At 38.4% G+C, this 15,232-nt stretch overlaps 1 protein-coding gene across 1 annotated transcript in view; it reads right to left on the bottom strand.

The window, feature by feature from the left end:
• LOC126259962 (DNA mismatch repair protein Mlh3-like) overlaps positions 1–14,678 on the bottom strand; it is a 169,167-nt gene extending 154,489 nt beyond the window's left edge. Inside the window, exon 1 of the mRNA XM_049957073.1 lies at positions 13,632–14,678. The gene's annotated coding sequence lies outside the window, so the exon portion shown is untranslated. The remainder of the gene's footprint in view (positions 1–13,631) is intronic.
• Between the last annotated feature and the right edge of the window lie 554 nt (positions 14,679–15,232).

Raw genomic sequence — 15,232 nt, forward strand, 5'->3', positions numbered from 1 at the left:
TATACAACTCACAAAGCTCAATGGTGGACAGCTTCCTCTTAGAATTTGAGGTATTACTAGGCAGACTTACCAGAAAATTCATTTTTTTTTAAATAATAGTGTGTGGCCTTAGTATTAATACAATAAGAGAAAATGTTTGTGCAATAAGCTTCCCTGATATTTTAGGCTCATTCAACCTGTACACACAACAAGGTGTACTGATACAATAACCACTATAATACAGCATATGTTGTGGGCAATGAAGATAGAATGAAGACAGAACAAACCAGGAAACTTAAACATCTTGGAAGTTTTGGAGGAAACAAAAACATGGGATGGGATTTATGGTGAAAATTGTAGAAGAGAGTTGGGTAATTTTCTGTTAAACTATGAATTACTGTGTAAATATTACTTGTCCAAAGGTATGTCGGGAAGAACAAAACAAGCCCAATAAAAATCTTATCACACAAAAAATTATTCAAAGCTGACAAAAATTAAAATGAATATATAAAGATTATCAGGAGGACAAATTTAAAGTCAAATGATGAGGACTATAGAGACTTAAGAAGCTTATAGCAGGATGATAAGGGAGACCAAAGCCAGCTACAATAAAACTGTACCAGCTTTTGTTAACATCACACTTACAAAGGAAGGAACACAATGAAATATGGAACATAACTAAATATAAAACTTTCAGTCACCACTACATAGTTGTAGTTGATGGGTTGGTCAAGAACTGAAAAGTCAAATAGAAAATAACATAAAAAGCTCCAGAAAAAGTTGCAGATTGTATATTCCTAGCACATACAGATGAGTCAGAAGTCATAAATGTAATTAGATCCGTCTCCTAAAATTATTAATATATTTCTGAATACCTGACAAAGCCTTTCACATTCCCGATAAATCAAATACAGGAGGAAAGAACATTCCCAGACCGCCTAAAGAAAAGAAAAGTATTTCCCATTCTTAAAGGGGGAGATAAAGGCATCCTCAAAACTACAGGCTTATTTCTATCACACCTAAAACTGCAGAAATATATATAAAAGATAGGGCAGTAAATTTCATAGTGAAAAATAACATTATAAATAGGGCACAGCATGGTTTCAGAAAGGGTTGATCTATAAAGACAGCAATTACAGGCTTAACAGCATATGTAGTCAGGGCATTTAAGAAATAGGAACAAGTCTGTTATCTATCCCTTGATCTACCAAAGGCTTTTGATTGTGTGTATCACAGATTCCTGTTAAAAAATTAAACCAGTATGGCATGAGAGGCAGAACAATAAATATTATCACTACATTTGCCGACAACAGCTGACAATGTGTATAGATAAAATGCAAAAATGTCAATAGAATGGAAAATGTGCTTTAATATTCAAGGAGGTAAAATCTGTAAAATACAAGGTTCAGTACATCTACATCTACATCTATACTCCGCGAGCCACCTTACGGTGTGTGGCGGAGGGTACTTATTGTACCACTATCTGATCCCCCCTTCCCTGTTCCATTCACGAATTGTGCGTGGGAAGAACGACTGCTTGTAAGTCTCCGTATTAGCTCTAATTTCTCGGATCTTTTCGTTGTGATCATTACGCGAGATATATGTGGGCGGTAGTAATATGTTGCCCATCTCTTCCCGGAATGTGCTCTCTCGTAATTTCGATAATAAACCTCTCCGTATTGCGTAACGCCTTTCTTGAAGTGTCCGCCACTGGAGCTTGTTCAGCATCTCCGTAACGCTCTCGCGCTGACTAAATGTCCCCATGACGAATCGCGCTGCTTTTCGCTGGATCATGTCTATCTCTTCTATTAATCCAACCTGGTAAGGGTCCCATACTGATGAGCAATACTCAAGAATCGGACGAACAAGCGTTTTGTAAGCTACTTCTTTCGTCGATGAGTCACATTTTCTTAGAATTCTTCCTATGAATCTCAACCTGGCGCCTGCTTTTCCCACTATTTGTTTTATGTGATCATTCCACTTCAGATCGCTCCGGATAGTAACTCCTAAGTATTTTACGGTCGTTACCGCTTCCAATGATTTACCACCTATGGCATAATCGTACTGGAATGGATTTCTGCCCCTATGTATGCGCATTATATTACATTTATCTACGTTTAGGGAAAGCTGCCAGCTGTCGCACCATTCATTAATCCTCTGCAGGTCTTCCTGGAGTACGTACGAGTCTTCTGATGTTGCTACTTTCTTGTAGACAACCGTGTCATCTGCAAATAGCCTCACGGAGCTACCGATGTTGTCAACTAAGTCATTTATGTATATTGTAAACAATAAAGTACTGGGACCATTACTGTTTATTCTATATGTAAATGACATGCCAGAATCTGTGTGAAACAGTGATTGCGTATGCTAATGACACATCCCTAGTAGTCACCAGTGAATCTACGAAGGACCTAGAAATGAAGACATGTTTCGAGAAGGATAAGGCATACAAATGTTTTGGGGGTGCAAACCTTTTCATAAATGGAAGTAAAACAACGTTCATGCAAATATAACCCAATAGTACAGTCAAAACACATGACATATATCAAGCTTGGCAATACAAGTATTTTGGAAGTTCATTGCAGCAAGTTTCTTGGATTGACGGTGGACAGTTTCATATCATGGGAGACTCATATAGATAAAATCTGTTCAAAAATTAGGACAAATATATTTCTCCTGAGAAAATTATCACAGACTGTTGATGGTGGCACTAAACTAAAAATGTATTATGGTGCTATTTATCCTATCTTAAGGGGCAATGCAGCTAATATACACACATGTAGATTACTTAAATTGCAAACGAAGACTATTAGGTGCATTCAAACAATCACCAAGCAGTACTGCAAAAATAAATTTAGAGAATTCCAGATTCTCAACTGACAGGGAAAGGACACAAAGTAAACAGCAAAGATAACATCATCATCAGGATCCGGTCACCTGTGTAACAGCCAGTATGTTTTGGTGATAAACTATTCCTATGAACATTCAATTCTTAGGTGCTACTCTTGTGCTCTTCAGTCCTCAGAATGCAGTGCTCTACAATAGTCTACCTGTGCAACTCTCTTCATCTCTGCATACCTATTGCAACCTGCATCCATCTGAAACTTATTACTGTATTCAAGTCATGTCTTCCCCTACAGTTATTACTCCCTTCCCACACACGCACTTCCCTCCATTATCAAATTGATAATTTATTGTTGTCTCTGAATGTGTCCTGTCAACCAATCCGCCCCCCTTTTTTTTTTTTTTTAGTCAGGTTGTAACTTTTCTTTTTCTCCAATTCAGTTGAGTACCTCCTCATTAATTATTTGATCCATCCATCTTATCTTCAGGAGCCTTCTGTAGTACCATATTTCAAAAGCTTCTACTCTTTCTGAACTGTTTATTGTCAATGTTTCATTTCTGTACAAGGCTACACTCCAAACAAACACCTTTCAAAAAGACTTCCTAATATTTAAATTTATATTCAATCAACAATTTTCTTTTTTTCAGAAAAGTTTTCTTGCTACTGTCAGTCTTCATTTTATATCATCTCTACTTTGGCCACAATTTTGCAGTTACTTTGCTGCCCAAATAACAAAACTCCTCTATTACTTTAAGTGTCTCATTTGCCTCTTATCACTTGATTTAATTCAACTACATCCATTATCCTTTTTTTACTTATGCTGATATTCATCTTCAGAACTCTTTTCCAGACACAATACCCATTGCATTCAACTGATCTTGCAACCCCTTTGGCATTTCTGACAAAATTACTATCAGCAAACCTCAAAGTTTGTTTCCTTCTTCCTGAACTTTAATTCCCTTTCCAAATTTCTTCTTGGTTTTCTTCACAGCTTTCTCAAAGTATAGACTGAATATCATCATGGATAAGCTACAACCCTGTCACATTTTCTCAAGTACTGCTTTTCTTTCATGTCCTTTGACTCTTACAACTGCAGTCAGGTTTCTGAACACATTGTAATTAACCTTTGTTTCCCTGTATTTTATCCTTTTTATTTTCAGAATTTCATGTAGTGTAATCCTGTCAATATTGTCAACAGCCTTCTCCAAATCTACAAATGCTATAAATGTAGGTTTGCCTGTCATTAACATACCTTTTAGGCTAAGTCATAAGGTCAGTTTTCCCATTCTTCTGTAAATAATTAATGTCGGCAGCCACGGGATTCTTCTCTGGGGACTAAATGCACAAACCTGAATACAGTTTTCAAACTGCAGAAAAGGGCTCTTAGGATAACAACTAAAAGTAGTCAGTATCCGCCACGTGAATTTATCTGTCAATCTACTGTGCACAGAAAAAAGTATGTTACAAGTAGTTCTATAGAGTATTGTGGAACAAGAGCCAGTTTGGACTTAAATTTGCCAAGGAAAACAAACAACAAAACCACTTAACAGCATTTTCTATCAGGAATTAAAATTGTATAATAATCTCCCCAAACTTAAAATAGCAATCAAAGCCTACATCTTAAATATGTAATTACAGAGCTCAAAGACTTGGGGCACATAATTGTTAAAAAAGTGATTGCTAGAACGTTATACTAATCTCTCAGTATTTTTCTGAGGAACACATCTCACTCAGTATGAGAGGAAATTGACTCAGTTTCTTACATTGGCAGAAGGAAAGACATGGAGATATGGCAAAGGTTTGGCAGCATGATAGTGGACTTAAAGTTGACTGCAGAACAAAATGTGAAGAGACTAAGTGAAGGGTGTACAATTATTTTTATATTACTGAGTGATCTTATTTCAAGCAGGCTATGTACAGGCATAAGAGAACTTACATTAGGTATAACTGAATGAAGTAGTGCACTTCTAAGACATTGGCTTGAGATTCAGGAGAGTGGAGGCTCATAATGTCTACCTACACTCCTGTAAGTTTTCCTATCACTTTACGCAGATTTCAGTATGGTTCCTTCAGCAAGGCAATAGCTAACCAATTGTCTTGTCGTCTTCTCATTAAACGTGTGTATAAATATCTCTGTATATATGTCTTCTATTTTCCTTGTATTAAGCTGTCCAATTCTGTATCCTTGAATAAATGAATTGTTAATAGTAATTCCAAGGTTTGGGGTTTAGCCTCCGCTTATCCTTGGTTACACAACTATTTTGCCAGTAACACTGGAAGTTCTTCAGAAATTGTAATGTTAGCTGATAACACAAGTACACTAATGAAAGAGTCCAAGAACACCCATACTAGACCCAGCCAGAAGAAGAATGGAATAGCTCACAAATGGGATAAAACCAACAGTTTATCACTTAATGTTACCAAAATCTAGTATTATGCAATTCCAAACAAATAAAGCTGATTTACAGCTAGGAGAATTAGAGATCAGTGAGCATACACTGAATGAGACTCCATGAGTGAAGTTCCTGGGCATCGAAATGGATAATAAACGCAGGTGCACCAGAACATGGATATGTTATCTCAATTTCTGAGTTCTACTCCAAAATTTCTCTCACTGTGATGACCTATTGAGTATTGTCTCAGTTGTGTGACTGGAATCACGATTTTATGTCAGAAAGGACACAGCCATAGTAATTAACAGAAATTCACTGGGTGGAACAGAATTGATATCTGGCATTCCCCAAGGAATTGTTATAGGAACTCTGCTGTTTCTAAAGTATATAAATGATTTGAGAGACAATGTGAATAGCCCTCTTAGATAGTTTGCATCTGGTGGTGTCATTTGCCATCTAGAAAAGTGATCAGAGCAATATGAATTACAAAATTATATAGACAAGATATCCATATGGTGCAAAAAGTAGGAGTCGACCCTGACCAATAAAAGTATGAGATCCTTCACATAAGTACTAAAAAGATTCCATTAAAGTCTGATTCCACAATACATAATACAAATTTAAAGGTTAGCAGTTCAACTAAATACCTAGGGTTTACAACTATGAACAACATAAATTGGTGCCATCACCTATAAACTGTTGTGGGGAAGGTGAACTCAAGATTACATTTTATTGGTAGAACACTTAGAAGGTGCAACAAATCTAGCAGAATGACTACCCTACTCTTGTCCGGCATCTTATACACTCCTGGAAATTGAAATAAGAACACCGTGAATTCATTGTCCCAGGAAGGGGAAACTTTATTGACACATTCCTGGGGTCAGATACATCACATGATCACACTGACAGAACCACAGGCACATAGACACAGCCAACAGAGCATGCACAATGTCGGCACTAGTACAGTGTATATCCACCTTTCGCAGCAATGCAGGCTGCTATTCTCCCATGGAGATGATCGTAGAGATGCTGGATGTAGTCCTGTGGAATGGCTTGCCATGCCATTTCCACCTGGCGCCTCAGTTGGACCAGCGTTCGTGCTGGACGTGCAGACCGCGTGAGACGACGCTTCATCCAGTCCCAAACATGCTCAATGGGGGACAGATCCGGAGATCTTGCTGGCCAGGGTAGTTGACTTACACCTTCTAGAGCACGTTGGGTGGCACGGGATACATGCGGACGTGCATTGTCCTGTTGGAACAGCAAGTTCCCTTGCCGGTCTAGGAATGGTAGAACGATGGGTTCGATGACGGTTTGGATGTACCGTGCACTATTCAGTGTCCCCTCGACGATCACCAGTGGTGTACGGCCAGTGTAGGAGATCGCTCCCCACACCATGATGCCGGGTGTTGGCCCTGTGTGCCTCCGTCGTATGCAGTCCTGATTGAAGCGCTCACCTGCACGGCGCCAAACACGCATACGACCATCATTGGCACCAAGGCAGAAGCGACTCTCATCGCTGAAGACGACACGTCTCCATTCGTCCCTCCATTCACGCCTGTCGCGACACCACTGGAAGCGGGCTGCACGATGTTGGGGCGTGAGCGGAAGACGGCCTAACGGTGTGCGGGACCGTAGCCCAGCTTCATGGAGACGGTTGCGAATGGTCCTCGCCGATACCCCAGGAGCAACAGTGTCCCTAATTTGCTGGGAAGTGGCGGTGCGGTCCCCTACGGCACTGCGCAGGATCCTACGGTCTTGGCATGCATCCGTGCGTCGCTGCGGTCCGGTCCCAGGTCGACGGGCACGTGCACCTTCTGCCGACCACTGGCGACAACATCGATGTACTGTGGAGACCTCACGCCCCACGTGTTGAGCAATTCGGCGGTACGTCCACCCGGCCTCCCGCATGCCCACTATACGCCCTCGCTCAAAGTCCGTCAACTGCACATACGGTTCACGTCCACGCTGTCGCGGCATGCTACCAGTGTTAAAGACTGCGATGGAGCTCCGTATGCCACGGCAAACTGGCTGACACTGACGGCGGCGGTGCACAAATGCTGCGCAGCTAGCGCCATTCGACGGCCAACACCGCGGTTCCTGGTGTGTCCGCTGTGCCGTGCGTGTGATCATTGCTTGTACAGCCCTCTCGCAGTGTCCGGAGCAAGTATGGTGGGTCTGACACACCGGTGTCAATGTGTTCTTTTTTCCATTTCCAGGAGTGTATATTGCTACATGGAATTCGATTCTTACCAGAGAGTACTGATGGAGAATATTGCAAACATTCAAAGGAGTATAGTGAAATAGAAGCAAGAGTGTCAGAGGTATCGTGCATGAGCTGGGATGGCAATCATTAAAACATAGGCAATTTTCATTGCAACAAAATCTTTTCACAAAATTTCAGTCACCAACTTTCTCCTGCGAATATAAAATATTTTGCTGATTCCCACCTAGAAAGGGAGAAAAACCATCATAATAAAATAAAATAAATCAGAGCTTGCACAGAAAGATTTGGATGTTCATTTTTCCCATGTGGTACTCAAGAATGGAAGAGCCAAGAAACAGCTTCAAGACTCTTGAAAGAACTGACAGAAGCCTGAACAACAGGGGACTGATGCTCTAGAACATGCATTGATACTATGAAATGGTGCACTGATAATGGCTAGGCACTAGCTGAAATCTAGGTTTGCTGAGTAAAACCTGCAAGAAAAGGGCAATTGATAGCTGTGCTCTATCATTTGTAAATAGAAGAACTAGATGTTTGGTATAACTGAATGGATAACTTGACTCATTCCATAGCCATGAAGGCTTGCTTTCATGTGGGGTTTATGGAAATGATGTATGAATGAAAGAATGAATGTATTTTGATTTGTGACTGAGTGAGATCTGTAGAAATAAAATTCTGTAGTTTATCCACAACATTTCTGCATCTCAGAGAAGCATGATAGAATCATTATCATTCATGCATTGTATAAATATTGTGGAAGACAACATTAATTCTGGCCTCATATTGACAGATGGTGGTGACAGACACAATTTAAATGTTATTATGTAGAATCTGGGTAAATATACTGGAGGGATCTGGTATAGAGTCCAGCACTGAAGTTCAAATTCTGAAAGTACGTAAAGTTATGCAACTAACTTAAGATATAATAAGAACAGCTGCCTCTATGAAGTGGAAAATGCTACTTACAAATTGCTTGATATACAGGGTTATTAGTCAACATCTTGTATTATTAACATATAATCTCCCCCATTCTTTCCAGATCCATCCATGAATATTGCACAGGAAGAACAACAGTTAGTAGAACTCAATATTCTGTGAGTCGTACAACGGAATATTTATGACCTAGACAATGACTAAAGAGAGCTGCAACCTAGAAATGTGACACTTATTGAGACTGTATGAATCTAGTTCTACTTATAAAGACTCAGCTGGTTTGTCACTATTTCCTTGAATCACAAATTTAGGTTTTCCATTGTTTCCCTAAATAGTTTAAGGCATATGCTGAGGGAGTTGCTTTGAAAAAACCATCATCCATTTCCTTCCCTACCCTTCTGTAATCCAAGCTTATACTGAATGACAAGATGACCGCATGTAGTATGTTTACAATTGAGACAGCTCCCAACAAAAGCAGAATTTTGAAGCGTATAAAGCATAAAAAGTGTAATAAAAAAGCGAATAACGGAATTCTATGCAACGAGTGTGACTGTTGGATACATTTTCAATGTGCAAAGTTAAAAAGACAATCTTATACATGAAAGTAGTAAATGGTGGCACAAATTTTGCCTGAAGAGCAAAAACAATATGGCACTGCTGGAGGAAGACAGACACCACATAAACACAGATTGTGATACTCTAAAAGTTATTTTATCTGTTATAGAGGAGAACTTAGTTTTGGCTGAAGAAAAGGAGAAACTGATAAAGGAATAAGCAGTGATTGATTTGAAAGTGATGAATAAAAAACTTTCTCAAGATGATGTTATTTTAATGCAAAATTTCTACAGAACCATACAATCAATGTAGGCCAAAGGACAATTTATAAAGACATGGGGACATTGTTCCTAACACAGAAAGCTGCAATCGAAGGCTTCAGGAAGATCATATAAATTTTCCACCACACCTTAATCTTACAGAAAAAACATTAAAGCAAACTTACAAGTTAAAATGCCTAACCCAAGGAAAACCTAATGAAAGTGAACTGAGTAAAGAACATAGTAAAAAGTTTAGGTCAAATGTCAATGGAAGTAATGAAATGAAAAGCCCAAAGACATCAAGCTGTAATGGCAGACCTAGATCTATGAAAATGCATTTTTATGCACACAGCCAAGGGAGGAAAATAAGGGATATTTTTGAAAACAGTTAGAGCCATCATCTCACTGCCACAATAAAACTTGGTGCAAAATCTGGAGATATTGTGGCATGTTTTTCACCAACAGATGCTACTTAAGCAGCAGTTTTTCTTGTTGGAATAAACAATACAGTGGGAAATGATGGAAGAGGTTTCTTGTTGTCATTAAGAAAAATGTTGTATGGACTACACAACAGAAAAATCATGCTCCTCTCAATACCATTTAGGCTTGATCTTCCATTCCGGGCATGCTAGAACGTAAAAATGGCATGAGTAAATGAAGGAATTTTGTAAACACTTTAAAAATGTCTCTTTTGTAAGCATAATTGGTTTGTGTGAATGCTGGCTTTCCTAGTGTATACTGCTCATGAAATCTTCTCGAGCTTCCATCCGGGTAGCAATCCAGATGGAAGGCCGAGAAGATTTCATCATAATTGGTTTGTGTAAAAGATTTCATACCACTCATGGCCTCCATCTTAATAAACTTGGGAAAAAATGTAAGTGATGAAATCAAAAATCTAGCCGATAAGTTAGGCTAAGCACAAATTGGTAGGATAGAGTCAATACCACTTTTTTTTATGGAAAATTCTTTTTTAGAGATAGCAAAGAAGGCCTGGGCCTTGCTGGTTTACCCAGATTCCCACTGGAGAACCAGCTTAAAGATAAGAAATTTTTAATAAATATTTGCACTAGGCCCCTGAAGATGGTCAGGAAAATATCAAAGGTGAGAACAAAATTAGCATGAGGAATTTTGCACATAGTTCTTCACCTTGAGGCATGGTCCACTGAAGTTAGTCATTGTTTTGAGAAAATAGCAGGAACGATGACTGCCCTTATAATACAACTTATATATACACACACTCCATTCTCTACACTGATGATACCACCTTTTTGTGTCAGTTCGGATTGACTAAAGACAGGCACCCTATCACAAGTATCAATCTGGCTTCAGCGTAATGGATTCTTGCTCAGTGATAGTAAAACTCAATAAACTGTATTTAGTTTAGGAGATTTGCCAGCAGAAGACTGTTTAGGTAATGTTAAGTTGCTGATAGTAAATTGTTTTGGGATCCACACATTAAGTATGTTAGTACAAGGCTGTCTAAAGTGGTGTACTTGTTAAGAAATTTAAAAAATAATGTACCTTTGGCGTATGCACCATCAGCCTATTTTGCTTTTTTCACAGTATTATTCCTATGGGTTTTTATTTTGGGGCAACAGCACATATGTTCAGGATATTTTGGTACTTCAAAAGGAAGTTAGTAGGATTAATATAAACTCAGAAAACTTGTCCACTGCAGACCATTTTTTATTGACATGAAAACATTAACTGTAATAAACTTGTACATTTACACTGTTCTCTTGCATACAAAGAATAATTCATCAGAATACAAACTTAGACAGGATTTGTACTCTCATAACACTAGAAATATTAGGCATATTAATATACCTTACTGTAGACTATCTACATTACTGAACAACTATGAAGTTATGGGTATGAAAATGTTGAACAAACTGCCTCCAGAAAGGGTAGAAGCTCCATTCAACTTATTTAAGCACAGACTGTGCAGTTGGTTATCCATTAATTCTTTTTACTCAGTTAATGAATTCTAAGAACATGAAAATGTGACAGCATAGTGGTAATTCTTTGGAGTGTTTACTCCAATTTCTTTAACACTGATAATGCAAGATGCTTTATTCATATTGTTTTAGCTTAAATATTGTACTTTGCCAGAAATTTAACGAGAAGGGGTGAGGGGTGATATCTGAAGATAGATTGGCAATGGTGGATATCAGTGAACTAGGAGATCCAGCTCAGCTGCTTCTAGGCCTAGGGAGGTGTACAGATTATGTCCAAATAAAAATGTGTTTAGTCCTTGCACTAAAGGCAATCAAGTTTTGCATTAAACTAAACAAGTCTGCAATGAACACTTTTGATATGATATTCCGTATGAAGCTTGCCAAGGCAACCAGAATGACATTGTTTTGGGATGAATGATGCAGTCTAAATAACTTCAACGAGGTTTCCAGACAATCTTGTCATTGCAGGCCTCCAGAGGGTGAACGACAACTAATTGGACAGTTTATTTGTTTTATTTATTCATCCAGCTATCATTTCACAATAAATAGGATTGTCATCATATTGCACTGAAAAACGAATAGCTCAAAATATATAAACACAGAATATATAACTATACTTTTTTAAGGATAGAACAAGTACTTGCCATGGCCTTGATGAAGGAAGTGCCTAGCATTTGCTTAAAATGAGTCTGGAAAATCACAGAAAACCTAAATCAGGATGGCCAGATAGAGCAAACTCCATCCTTCTGAAAATGAAGGCAGTGTCTTAACAACTGCACTGCCCTGATCGGATGGTAGTTATTGTACGATGCTCTTTTATTTACACATGATGTTTACTCAGAACATAAAACTTGGATTTGAAATTCACCACTGCACACAATAACACTGGTGACTCTTGGACCACGGACATGCTGCTAGGCCCCTTGCACTTGCTCCAGTCTGTTCAAAAAATTGACTTTAGGCCTGTTAACATGCAACTCTGCCCCATTCAAGTCCTTCTGAAAAACTGAGTGAGCATCTCCCTCAAGAGTTGTGTTGAGCTCAGGAGAACAAAACCACTATCATGCACTGTAGTTCTTGACACATGATTTTCTTATAAAGGCATTGCATAGTGATATTATAGTGTAATGTGACAAAGTGTTGCACTTATCCCTTTTCATTATGAACCACCACTCTTGATTTATACAAGTACTAGTTGACTGTATCACATGCATTACTAATGAAGTTTTAGTTATCTTTTAAAGCAGATGTATTTTAGTAATTTTTTTCATCTCCTTGGGCAATTTATTATACAATTTTATTCTCTGATAGAAAATGCTGTTTTGAGTTTTTTGTTTGTTTTTCCTGGGTAAATATAAGTCCAAACTGGCTCTTGTTTCATGATTATGTATAGAACTATTAGTGAAATATTTCCCTAGACAACAGACTGGTAGATGTGCTCACTTGGTGCATTAGAGGTACCCAGATTTTTAAACAGTTCTTTACGATGAAGCTAACTACTACATCTACTACTAAAGTACTGACAGTGGTTTACTGCTGCAGAAGGGGAATAATTTAGAGTATTAACCTCCTGTCTGTGTACCTGCAATAAACTGATTTATGTAACTTCAGTTCCAATATTTATTCAACAAACCTTTTTGCAGAAGGAAATAAGATACTGTTTAGTTCTTCTTGCAACATGAATTCATGGAATTTTAATTAATGCCTCTCTGATATACTTCTCCTGTACTGCCTCTGACTGGAAGTGTACCTATGAGTATCTCCACAATATTAATACACTGCCTAAGCAAACTAATGATGAAATCTACAGATCCTATTTCAATCTTCTCTATTAACTGTACCCAAGAATGTCCAAGACTAACAAATATTCTCAAGAAATGGCTAAATAATAGATGTGTGGGCTCCTTGATAGATGAACAACATTTTTGTACACAGTGATGGTATGGGATTGCAGCTTTCCTATATATTCGGTGACAAAAATTTAGTACGGAATCAAACGAATAACACTGCCATACAGAAGTTTGATCATTGTATAGAAAAATGTAATAACAAATTTTGCAAGATAAGGTGCCAAAAATTTATTTTTAACTTGCAAATTTATCCGCAGTACTAATCCCAAAATTATTTTTTTCAGATCATATAAACAATTCATTAACCTCAAACTGACCGACAAATAAAATGCAAATGTTGCTCATCAGTGTAACGTAATGGACAGGCATTTCTCAATTATACATAAGTATTATTCAAAATGCAATTGCAAGGAACTTAACATGTGAAACCCATGAAAATGTTAAACTCCTTTTAAACTGTGTGGCTTCTTATTTTACGATGTTTCCAACTACATTACTATATAATTTCAGGCATAAATGACCATTTTTCGAAACTACAATAAAAAAGTCCTCTTCATAATTATAAAACTTCAATTGCTACTCTGTCCACGAATTAGAAATTTAAAACTTCTTTTCACAGAAAAATTTATACCTCAATCCCCTTTACTTGCGTTATCTTCTGTTACTAGACTGCGATGCGGTACAACCGAATGAATTCCAATTACACACACGCCGTTGTAAGCAACGAACGTGTTTCATAATATGCAACATACATTGTTAACTTTTATTTCCATTGCACATTCGAATGCATTATAAACTCTCCATTGCACAACAGAAATAATAAAATCAGTGGCAGCTACTACGTCCTCACACTCCAACGTTACACGCCAATTGTGCGTTTCAGCTACAAATGCATATTAACATCGGACACAAAGTGATGTTTTCATAGTTGATATACAATACGTGCAACACAAATAACATATATACATTGACAAAGAATAATTAATAGTTTTGGCTACGACATAATTTCTATTATTTATTCGGGGGAGACAGGTAACAGTTCATTTCCAGCAAATTAACGCACATTTACATCCCCTACGCTTATATTGCCAATTGCCAAGTTTTTCCATGAACCATAAAGATATTACCAATACGAACCATAAAGATATTACCAAATTCAGCTACGATTGTGCCGAAGTCCGCAGAGACGCAACGACCTCACTGCGGTAATATCTTTGCACATTAAATTGCGCAGACAAATCGTTGCCTGTGAACCAGATTTTGTGCAGATATGAGATGTACGCAGACCTGTAGGTTGGAGTTGGAGGTTTGAGAAAAGTTGCTCAAATCTGTGGGCACCAACCACATCTGCGCAGACAAATCTTAGGGTGTGAACAGAAGATCGCCGCGAATCTGGCTCGCGACATGTGTTTCAGGCAGCTGTTTGATCGGTCTATTTTGTAATGTTTCTCGTCTGTGTGTGCACAGTGAATATGAAAATGGAAGATCCACGTCAGTGCTCTAGAGATTTTATTGTTGAACTTATTGAACTGTGTAGGGGTCATCAAGGGCGTTGCTAGGTGTATTGCCACTCTAGGTGAGAACTGAAAAATGACGATTCTCGTTTTTACTAGCATCGGTCTCCCCAATATCTCGCCTGCACCCTCCACCACCACCAACATCCAATACCACAACAAGTCACATCACTTTTAATCATTAAACTAAGATAAACAGACTTCCACATTTTCTGGTGACAATACTCAATTGAACTGATGCAGGACAAATGAACTGCAGTGACAAAACAAAAAGAGGGGGTGAGAGGGGTATGGTATCAAGTCGCAACAAGATTGCAAGCCAGTGGACGAGCCCTGCTCCAGTGCTAGACATAGACGAATCAATGTCATGTATGTTTGCGTTTTGCCGGCATGTGTGGACGAGCGGTTCTAGGCGCTTCAGTCTGGAACCATGCTACCGCAAGGGTTGCAGGTCCTAATCCTGCCTCGGGCATGGATGTGTGTGATGTCCTTAGGTTAGTTAGGTTTAAGTAGTTCTAAGTTCTAGGGGACTGATTACCTCAGACGTTATGTCCCATAGTGCTCAGAGCCATTTGAACCAGCCATTTTGTTTGCGTTTTGTACTCAGTAACAGCTACCTTAGTTCTGTTTTGAGGCATTTAGAGGCAATCTGTTTACTTTCGTCAAAGTAAGTAAAGACTTATTAAGTAACTGTCCCATACATTTTTGAAAACAATTC

The sequence above is a fragment of the Schistocerca nitens genome, chromosome 5 (genome assembly GCF_023898315.1).
Source record: "Schistocerca nitens isolate TAMUIC-IGC-003100 chromosome 5, iqSchNite1.1, whole genome shotgun sequence".
Taxonomy (NCBI): domain Eukaryota; kingdom Metazoa; phylum Arthropoda; class Insecta; order Orthoptera; family Acrididae; genus Schistocerca; species Schistocerca nitens.